The sequence below is a fragment of the Phocoena phocoena genome, chromosome 9, assembly GCF_963924675.1.
Source record: "Phocoena phocoena chromosome 9, mPhoPho1.1, whole genome shotgun sequence".
Classification (NCBI taxonomy): domain Eukaryota; kingdom Metazoa; phylum Chordata; class Mammalia; order Artiodactyla; family Phocoenidae; genus Phocoena; species Phocoena phocoena.
In genome coordinates, this window is record NC_089227.1 from 4,006,945 (window position 1) to 4,018,907 (window position 11,963).

Genomic DNA, 11,963 nt, shown 5'->3' on the forward strand with positions numbered 1-11,963 from the left:
AAGACAGTAATACGTCATTGACCAAGTGTGTGCTATGTTCCCTGCATTTCTTAACCACTTAAGAGATTTTTATCTTATTATACTTACTAAGCCTCCAAGGTAACTCTTGATTACACCAATAAACAGGTAATAAAATTTTAGATAGATTAATATAGATATTGACATATAATTGTGCGGTAAATTATTATGCCCTTCACTATTTTCATGGTGTAGATAGTCACTGAACTTTGAATATCTTCTTTTTCATTGTACAATTATGCGTTGTAATGGACTCATTAATTATATGAATGAGTTGGAAGAATGAGATAAGCATTAAAAAATATATACTGGTAGTTTTAATATTATTAAGCAGAGAACCAGACAGAGAGCTCACCTCAGAGGCTGCAGCTCTATTCTTCTACAATTGTTCTTTCCCAACCCAGGACACCCTAATTCACAACTGAGTCAATCTGAGAAGCTGGGATAAATGTCCAAGGGTGCAATTTCCGGGATGTATGTTTACTTTGTAAGAAATTGCCTTATACTTTTTCAGTCTGGCTATGCCATTTTATATTCTCATCACCAACATATGAATGGTCCATTTTCTTAGCATTCTTACCAACATTTTGCTGTTTCACCAAAATATTTTATATATAAGCCACTCTGATTAGGTATGTTGTGATATCACATTGTGGTTTTAATGTGGAATTCCCTAATAGCTAATGATTATCAAGCACATTCATGTGTTTATTTGCCATCTGTATATTCCCTTTGGTGAAATGTCTCTTCATCCTTTTCTGCCCCGTTTCTAAATTGATTGTTCATTTTTGTTTATTTTTCTATTGTTGAGAGAATAAATGTTTACTAGTATTTCTTTTTTAAAAAAATAATTAATTATTTATTTAATTTTGGCTGTGTTGGGTCTTCGTTTCTGTGTGAGGGCTTTCTCTAGTTGCAGCAAGCGGGGCCACTGCTCATCGTGGTGTGCGGGCCTCTCACTATCGCGGTCTCTCTTGTTGCAGAGCGCAAGCTCAGTAGTTGTGGCTCACGGGCCTAGTTGCTCCGCGGCATGTGGGATCTTCCCAGACCAGGGCTCGAACCCGTGTCTCCTGCATTGGCAGGCAAATTCTCAACCACTGCATCACCAGGGAAGCCCCAGTATTTCTTAATTATAATCTTTTCTGAAGTTTATAGGAGAGATTTCTTTATAAAGTAATTTTAAATATCTAAAATATCAAGTTAAAATATTTTATTCCTTAAACTTCACCATCATATAGCCTTTTTCTCCAAGTTTCCATTCGGTTGATTTTAAGTAAAAGTGTGGCACATTATACGTATTAGGTATACATTTATCAGGTGAGTTGAGGTGTACTGGGTTTTATGTCACTAGAACTCATACAAATTTGTAGCATGCAATCACTGATGACTGAAGTTAGAATTCTATTGCTTTCTTTAGTGAACTCTAGTTTTTTTAAAATTAATTTCACTTTGATAGACTTTATTCATAGATAAACTATAGGATTGATTTATCAAATTTAGTGTTTCTAATGAGAATTGTAGTATAGATTTTCACCTTATTCCTTAAATTAAACATTTTTTTTGGAGAGCATCGATATGATGGATAAAAATGTTCTCCTCCCTAGATTCTCCAGTAGTTAGGGATGACTTTGGATGACATTGGTGATGCCTAAGAAATGTCACAGTCTGGTTAGTCTTCTTTCTGGAACAGCTTTACTCATTCAGAGGACTTAATACTTGATGTCAATCAAATCCTTGATTTAATATTTAATACAACTTTTTTTAAATTTTGAAATAATTGTAGGTTCACAGGTATTTTTTATTACACTTAATACAGAGAGATCCTATTTGCCTTTCACTCAATTTCTCCCAGTGGTGACATCTTGAGTAACTATAGTGCAATATCACAACTAAGAAATTGATAACATCAATTTACCTTCAAATTTTTTCAAGTTTCACTGTTTTTATAGGCACTCATGTGTGTGTATATAGATCCATGCGACAGCCAACACAGTTGAGACACAGAAGAATTCCACCACGAATATGTCCAAGGATCCATTTTACCGTCACAGCTACCTTCCTCCCCTTCCATTTCCCTAATCTGTGACAATCAGTAAACTACTTACCAAGTTTATAATTTTGTCATCTCAAGAATTAAACATAAATACAAACATACAGTGTGTAACTTTTTGATGTTGGCGTTTTTCACTCAGGATAATTCCCTTGAGATCCATTCAAGTCATCGTGTGTATCAACAGTTCAGTCCATTTTATTGCTGAGCAGTATTCCACGGAGGTTGGACCAGTTTGTCTTACTTTTCTCCTATTGAAGGAAGTTGACCTTATTTCCAGTTTGGGGCTGTAACAAACAAAACTGCTATGGGCATGCATGCATGTGACTTTTGTATGAAAATAGTCATTTCTGTGGGATAAATGCCTGAGAGTGAAGTCGATGGGTCATGAGGTAAACAGATGTTTAGATTTGTAAAAAGCTGTCATATTCTTTATTCATATTGGCTGTATCATTCCCACAAGCAATGTATGAATGATCCAGTTACATCCTAACCAGCATGTGATATTATCACTATTTTATATTTTAGCCATTCTAATTGATGTGTAGTGATATCTCATTTTGGTTTAAATTTGCATCTCCTTAGTGGCTAATGATGTTGGACTCCTTTTCATGTACTCACAAGTCATCTGCACCTCCTTTTCATTGAAATGTCTCTTCTTTCCTTTAAACCATTTTCTAATTGTATTGTTGAAATTTCTTACTGCCTACATAGGAAGTTATTAATATATTCCAGATACGGCTCATTTTTTAGATATGTGGTTTGAGACTATTCCTCCAAGTTTATAGTTTATTCTTCATTCTTTTTATATTAGGTTTCATAGAGCAAGAGGTTGTTTTTGTTTTTTGTTTTTTTTTAAATGAAGTCTAATTTATCCATTTTTCCTTTTATGGATTATAATTTGCTTGTCAAGTTTAGAAATACTTGCCTAGTTCTTGTTCATAAATTCTTTCTTCTGTTTTATTTATTTTTTCCATTTTATATTTTACATTTAACTCCCTGATCTATTCTGTGTTAATTTTTTGATCAAAAGTGTGAGGTTTAGGTCAAAGTCCATTTTTATATATGCTATTCAATTACTCAACACCATTTATTGAAAGGGTTATTTATCCTCCCTTGTATTGTTTTTGCACCTTTGCCAAAAATCAGTTGGACTTATTTGTCATGTTCTGTTTTGGGGTTTTCTGTTCTCTCCCATAGATGTATGTGTCTGTTCCTCTGCCACTGCACAGTCTGGATTACCATAGTGATATAAAGTTTTGAAATTAGTAGAGTGATTCCTCTATTGTTTTTCTTCTTTGTCAAGGTTGTTCGCATTATTCTAGAGTCTGTGCTTTTCCATATAAATTTTAGAATAAGCTTGTTTATATCTATAAAATTCTTTGCTGGGATTTTGATGATAATTGCCTTTGTCCCACAGATCAATTTGAGAGAGATATGACATCTTTAATAGGCTGATTCTTCTAATCCATTAACACAATGTATCTCTCCATTGATTTGGGTTTTATTATTTCTTTGGTTAGCATTTTGTAATTATCAGAATACAGCTCCTTATATATATATTTTTTTATTATTTAAAAAAAAATTTATTTTATTTTTATTTTTGGCTGCATTGGGTCTTCGTTGCTGCACGTGAGCTTTCTCTAGTTGCAGTGGGCAGGGGTAACTCCTCGTTGCAGTGCATGGGCTTCTCATTGCGGTGGCTTCTCTTGTTTTGGAGCATGGGCTCTAGGTGTGTGGGCTTCAGTCGTTGGGGCAAGTGGGCTCAGCAGTTGTGACTCATGGGCTCTAGAGCACAGGCTCAGTAGCTGTGGTGCACGGGCTCAGTTGCTCCACGGCATGTGGGATCTTCCTGTACCAGGGCTCGAACCCATGTCCCCTGCATTGGCAGGCGGATTCTTAACCACTGCATAACCAGGGAAACCCTATATTTTAGATAGATACAAAACTATTTCACTTTTGGAGCAATTTTAATTGGTATCCTGCTTTTAATTTATGTCTTTACACATTCATCATTGGTATAGAAATGTAATTGATTTTGCAAGTCGATCATATGCCTTGCAACCTTCCTAATTCTCACTTATTAGTTCTAGGAGGATTTTTTTTTTTTCTTTTTGGTAGATTTACTGGGGTTTTCTACACAGAAAATCATATTACCTGTGATAGAAGTCTTGCCTTTTCCCCCTTTTTAATATCTATGATTTTTCTTTTTTTTTTCTTGCTTTATTAAATGACAAGAACTTCTAGTACTGTGGTAAATAAAATTGATATTGCAGATATTTTTGTCTTATTTCCATCTTAGGGGGAAAATATTTAGTTTTTCACAATTATGTATGATACTGGCTATAGGTTTTTGTAATGGTCTGTGGAAGTTTCCTTCTATTTTTAGTTTGCTGAAAATTTTTTATCATGAGTATATGTTGAATTTTGTTAATTGCTTTCTACTTCAATTAATATAATGATATGATTATTATTCTTTAGCCTGTTGACATGGTGAATTACACTGATTAATTTTTGAATAGTATATATCCAAAATAAATCATATCTCATTGCATATCATTATTTTACTGCTAAATTAAGTTTACTAATACTTTTCATGATTTGAGTGTGTGTGTGTGTGTGTGTGTGTGTGTGTGTGTGTGTGTGTGTGTAATTCATGAGTTTGAATCTGTGTGAATCTGAATTAGTCATAAATCTGTAGTCTTCCTTTTGTTCTACCTTTGTCTTATTCTGTTATCTGGGTAAATAAAACAAGTTTCTTACTTGCATAGGTAAGTGTTTCTTCTCTTCTGTTTTCTGGAATATGAAGTATTTACTAAGTGTTAAATCTCCTTTGAGTGTATTTTTAGGATTCTCCAGTGAAAATATTTTGGGCTGGAGATTTCTATTTTGGGAAAGTCTAACCAAAAATTTACTTTTTTTAAGGTTCTAAGACAACAGATTATTTCATTTTTGCTTAATTTTGGCAATTTATGAGTTTTTAGGAAATTGGCCAATTTTGCTAAATTTTCAAATTTCTGAATGTAACGTTCTTCATAATATTTCTTTATTATCATTTTAGTGGATTCAAGATGTAGTGATAGCCTTTATTTTATTCCTGAAAATGGTTATTTGTGTCTTCTTTGTCCATCTTGCTAGTTTTATCAAATTTATTAATTTTTTAAAAATTATCTTTTTAGTTCATTGATTTTTCTCTCTTTTTTTCCCATTTTCAATTTCACTTATTTTCGCTTTTTTTTTTTGTAATACACGGGCCTCCCACTGTTGTGGACTCTCCCGTTGCAGAGCACAGGCTCCAGACACGCAGGCTCAGCAGCCATGGCTCACGGGCCCAGCCACTCCATGGCATGTGGGATGCTCCCAGACTGGGGCACGAACCTGCATCTCCTGCATTGGCAGGCGAACTCTCAACCACTGCGCCACCAGGGAAGCCCTATTTTTGCTTTTTATTATTTCCATTTGTCTGTTGGTTGACACATTTTTTTCCCCTATATCTTCTAGTTTCTTGAGACAGGAACTTAGTTATTAATTGAGACCTCTCCTCTTTTCTGAGATAAGCATATAGTGCTATAAATTTTCCCCTCAACACTACCTTATCTGTGATACACATATGTTCTATGTTCATTTTCATTCATTCTGCATATTTGTTTGGTATCAAGTAGCTTTTATTTTATTTAAGTCATTCACAAATGAAAACTTAAAGAATAATACCAGACTAATTAAATGACAAATTAAAGCTGTAGAAAGCTCATAATAATCCTTGATAATAATTATATACAATCTACTATTTACAAGGCACTATCTTTATTTTTATCTTACTAAGAACATCTCTGTAGCATTTTCAAGTAGAAATGTAATACAGCACAAGTTCATACACTTTAACAAAGACCAACTTAACCTGGTTTAAAACAAGATAAAATTTTGTTTCTCATGTAACTCTCTGGAGATGGGTGATCCAGGAAGGTCCATATTTCTACTAATGGAAAGGGGAGAGGCAAATGCAATGCATGCCCCTTTTTTTATGGACTTAAGAAGTGTTATACATTATTTCTGTTCATATCCCTTTGGCCAGAGCTCAGACATGGGGCCACACTTAGCTTCAAAATAGGCTAGAATGTATATCTTTAGCTGAGTAGCCAGTTCTGTATATTTTAAAAGTTTATTTGAAACTTCCTCACTAACATTGATAGGACTGGTGTCCTCATAAGAAAGGGAGGAGACAACAGTGGTCCCTCTCTCTTTCTGTGTGTATACAGAGGAAAGACCGTGTGAGGACACAGTGAGAGGATAGCCATCTGCAAGCCAGGAAGAGACATCTCACCAGAACCCAATACTGTTAGCATCTTAATCTTGGGCTTATAGACTCCAGAAATGTGAGAAAATAAATTTCTGTTGTCTAGTCACCTAGTCTTTGGTATTTTTTTACTGAAGCCCTAGCCAACCAGTACAGATTTTGGTACCAAGAGGTGAGGTGTTTCTATAACAAACATCTAACATTGTGGAAGTGGCTGTAGAACTAAGTGATGGTTAGATACTGATAGAATTTTGAACTGAATGCTAGAAAAAAATCTAGATTGCCTTGAAGTGGCAATTGGTAACAATCTGGATATTAAAGGCAAATCTCGTGACAACTCAATAAGAAAAGAGGAAAGCTGTAGAGAAAGTTTCTATCATCTTAGAGAATATAGAGATGATGATAAACAAAATGTTATAGAAATATGAATGTTAAACCATTCTGGTAAAGTCAAATATGGAAATGAGGGATATGCTATTGGAAACTGAAGAAAAGGTGATTCTTGTTATAAAGTGGCAAAGAACTTGAATGAATTGTGTTCTAGTATTTTGTAAAATGTAGAATTCATTAGCAATGAAATTGGATATTTAGCTAGGAGATTTCTAAGCAAAGTATGGAACGTGTGGACTGTTTTTCCTTAACTGATTATAATAAAAAGAAATAAAAGAGGGAAAAAGTAAATAAACTGTTAGGTGAAAGAAACCAGAACTTGGAGATTCTTAGATGTGATGTTATAGATAGTTTTAGATCTTAGGTATCTGTCTGGCCTATTTTATTGTCTGCCATGTTAAAAATAAACAAACAAACAAAAAAATTGAGCCCAATTACTGATGAACTCAAAGATGTAATTCTAAAGCAAAGGTAACTTTAAAAGTTGATGGGTAGTAAGAGGATAATTTTTGTATACTTATTAGTAATTTCAATCATATGTTTTAACCAAATCACAAACAATTTACAGCCAAGTATTGGATTCATATCAAAGAATGAGTAAGAATGCAGAAAGCAAGGATAAGAATCTTGTAAGTATTACAGTTAAAACATAGCCAGTGTTTGGTTACAATCCAAAAACTTAAATAAATAAAGGTTTTTTAAAAGTTAAGAAAATAACAAATAAAATCATGTGAATTAACACATGACAATCTGTGGCTCTATTCAATCTAGATCATGTCCCGTAGGTTGTAGGCAGAAGCTGTTGATGTGTCATGCAACTTCTTGATCTGAAGCTCTTGGCAGAAGCTGTCTACTTTTGAAGATAGTCTGCTTTTGAAGGATTCTTAAACTTCTTTCATTATAAATCTCCAGAAAAAAATGGCAGTATAAGTGTTGAAAATGATAAATTTGTGTCTTTTTACCTGGGAGACATGAATCCGAGATCTACACCTTCATATTTGCTTGATGTAATCTTGGTCAAAAGTAACTTGTATAGTCTTTCTCAACATGGTTCCAGGGCACATGACTTCTTGAGAGGATATGAAGGAAAGACTGTATATGCCTACTTGTAATAAGACTGATTATATTACATGAGTTACTTGCAGCACTCAGTCATATCTGCCTGAAATGAGGTCGAATTGAGAAAATCAGGGGAGGCATATTTAGCCATATAGTGTGACCTGTAATAAGTTCATATGATGAGAGTCACCAGGGCTAGGATGTGGTTATTTCCTTGTCCTGAGAGTCAGAAGTTACACTCTCGGTCAATGGACCACTAGAGTTCCAGATCATTTTATCATTTTGCTAGTGTATGTACTAAAATGACATTGACTCTCTCACTTTTCCTGAGGATTGAGGGTGATGTGGTCATAGGAACAATAAAGTTTCTGAGAAAGTGGAAAGGCTTTACAAAGTTCTCTATTGCTTGTGCCAACAAAAATGAGTGGCTACATGAATGGAGGTTGGAATTCCTCACGGAAACAAAACATAAAGGTTTTTTGTTTTGTTTCTTTATCCCCCCTAATGTCAGAGCTGCATCTCTCTAGCAGGAAAAGCTTCAGTCCACTCTGAGAATAAGACAACAATCAGGACCCATAGAAAAAGTACTATGGAGGAGTTCACAGATGCAACCGAGGTTTGGGTTCTTTTTAGCTTCCCACTTTCCTAGTTTTATCACAGTTGTGCTGGTGACAGGTAAGCTGTGGAATTTCAATGTGTGGGAACTTTCCACAACACCAAGCAATCAACTCAGTTCTTCTCAGGCACTAACTAGGTATCAAACTAAACTCAATTCTGACACTATCTACCTGGAGACAGCAATGGATCCCACAAGTTGAAGGCTCAGTCCCACAAGACTGCACTGATTCATGTCAGTCACAAGTCCACATTGTTACCTGTGCTTCTGGCCAACTGGCTGCAAATTGGAGTTTCCTATAACACCCTCGTGAGATTTGATTAATTTGCTAAGGTGGTTCACAAACTCAGGAAACCTGTTAACCCACTAGATTACCAGTAAACTACAAAGGACATGAATGAACAGCCAGATGAAGAGATAAACATGGCAAAGTCCTGACCAAAGTATCTTTGTTCCACTGAAGATTGGAGTCTGACATATGGATGGATTCTTGTTTATCAACCTGGAAACTCTCCAAGCCCTGTCCATTGGGTTTTTGTGGAGGCTTCATCACATAGGCATGATTAATTAAATCATTCCTTGATGACTTATTCAACCTCCAGGACCTCTCCTCTCCTTGGATCTGACATCCAGGTCAGGGGATGAAACTAAAAGTTCCAGCCCTCTAATCACATGGTTAGTTCCCTTGGAAACCAGCCCCCATCCTTAGGTACTTTCCAAAAGTCACCTCGTTAACATACATATTCTGGAAATATTGAAAGGAATATGTTATGACTATTAAGACACATTTAAAGCTCTTATCACTTAGGAAAATCCAAGGATTTTAGAAGCTCTGTGCCAGAAAAGAGGACAAAGACCAAATATATATTTCTTATTACAACTCGCAATATTACAGAAACAGAGACACCCTGAGCAATATTTGTATAATTTCCCCATCAATGTAGATAATAATAGACTATCCTTGCTTTATTCAGTTATTTCATGAAACCTCTGTTAGGTTTTATTTGAGATTCTCTTGACACAAACAAATAGCTTTCATAAAAGTTTCAGAGATTATTCTCATAAAATTGATGACCAAAATCGTTCCCCAAACTCTTCATATTCCAAAAAGTATTTTTAAATATTTTAATGTGACTATTTTAATTTTTTTTAGAATATTTTAAATTAATTTTAGTATTTTTAATAGCTTCTTTGAACCTCTTCAAAGATCTGACTTCTTGAAGTATCATGGCATCCGAGGCCATATTAGGAGTTGCTTACTTGTCGAATGATTAACCAAGGCATTTCCTCATGCCTCCATGTTATCTCTTCTTGAATGAGCTTTTATGGCAGCCACCATCTTAGAAGATATTAGAACATTTAACAGTTCTTTAATATGTTGACTATTTTCAATGTGTTTCCTGCTGAGGCTTAAAACTCTTGTTTCCACAACATCTCAAAATCATGGACTCCTCCAAAGGCATACTTGTTACCTGTGTATCTAGTAACTGTCTTTTCAGTTGAAAGTTTGTGGTGAAAGTCATTGGTTCCTCCGTATGAACAAATTTTACTATGTTTTGGGTTCATATTCTAAGAATGAATTGAAATCTGTTAAGGCCTATCCTGCTTGCATATTTCCTATTTCAGTCTTAAGATATGATCTGTCAACAAACAAGATTGCATCTGGAGATTTTAGGGGCTAATAAATCTGTTCAAGGCTTAGTCAGTTCTCAGTAGAGGAGAGAGAGTCATGGATTTTCCTTTTTCAGTAAAGGAAGAAGAATAGCAGGAGTTAAGGTGTTATTATAATGGAGAGAATTGTGTGAAGAATAAAATGATAAAATTCATAAGAGCTAAGGCTGCATACTGAAAAATGTAGTAAATTTTCAGTAAGCAACAAGGATTTTATTGCCTAATGGGCTATAGTGTTGAAGAGGCATCTTAAAATAGTCAGTAGACACTTTAACTTGTTTGTCTGATGCTACTATAGCCCTTAGACAAGGTGAGTAGAATTTCCCCCCTAGATCTAAAGAAAAGCTGAAGTAAGAAACTGGTATATCAATATTCCTTTGAAGCTGAGTCAGAATATTAAGGGTTTGTCCAGATCTTTCATGTACAAATGGGTGTAAAAAATTATGATAATTAAGAAGATCTAGAGGGAGCAGTTGTTGAAAACCTAATTTTAAGCTGCAAACTACCATTCCTATTTAGGTTCCAGGAGGAGACTCAATCACCAAGAACTGTACTATTATTCATGTTTGGTGATTATATAAAAATTGGAAACCTATTGCCCACAATAGCCAGTGAGAAGTAGAAAACCTCTTACTTGCTTATTATTTTGAGTGATTTGTACTCTATCAGGATGGAGATACTTAACTCTTTTGGATTGTCTTAGTTTAGGGTCCTGTATAACAAAGTACCACAGAGTTGGTGGCTTATAAATAACAGAAATTTATTTCTTAGAGTTTCGGATACTGGAGGTCTGAGATCAGGGTGCCTGCATGGTCTGGTGAGGGCTCTCTTCTGGCATGCAGACTTCTCATTGTATCCTCACATGATGTAAGGACAGGGAGCTCTGTGCAGTTTCTTTTATAAGAGTACTAATCCCATTCATGAGGGCTCAACCTTCATGACCTAATCATTGTGCAAAACCCCGTTTAATAACATCAGCTTTGGGGATTAGGATTTCAACATAGGAATTCTGGGACGTCAAAATATTCAGAGTGTAGCAAGGATTAATTATGACCCATATAACATAAACATTCTGACAAAATTATACATTTTCATTGGAACGTATATTGAGCTAAAACAGCAAATCTTAATGGTCACTATCTTTAGAGTACAGCAAAAGTTCAGCCACACATTGCTTAAGGACAGAATCACAGAGAAATTAAGGATTCCTTATGGCCCTGGTTAAAGACCTGTGAAAAAACAAGGGGTGTGGGCTTCCCTGGTGGCGCAGTGGTTGAGAGTCCGCCTGTCGATGCAGGGGACACGGGTTCGTGCCCCAGTCTGGGAAGATCCCACATGCTGCGGAGCGGCTTGGCCCATGAGCCATGGCCGCTGAGCCTGCGTGTCCGGAGCCTGTGCTCCACAACGGGAGAGGCCACAACAGTGAGAGGCCCGCGTACCGAAAATAAATAAATAAATAAATAAAAGCAAGGGGTGTCTCAGTAAACCTCTGTGGCTTCACTGTTCAAATAAATTGTTGAATTGTTGTAAAAAGTGAAGCAGATATTGAATACCTGGATCTAAAGCAACACTGAAGAAAGCAGAACAAAGATCTATAACAATAAAACATCTAGCCTTAGGTAATACTGAAGGTAAAATAGTGTATATGTACATATTTTTTCCACAGCACATCTCACACTTCCTGCAGATGTTTAAATTGTGCTTGATATGGTGTAATTCAATGTCTAAATGAGCTGTAAACTGATTACGAATGGGAGAGTACTCAAGGATCTCAAAAATGTGATTGGAGGAGCATTGGTTTTGGAGATCCCATTTTCCTAGTAGACCACAAACTGTAAAGTTAGCAGGAGAGGTGTCACAGGAAC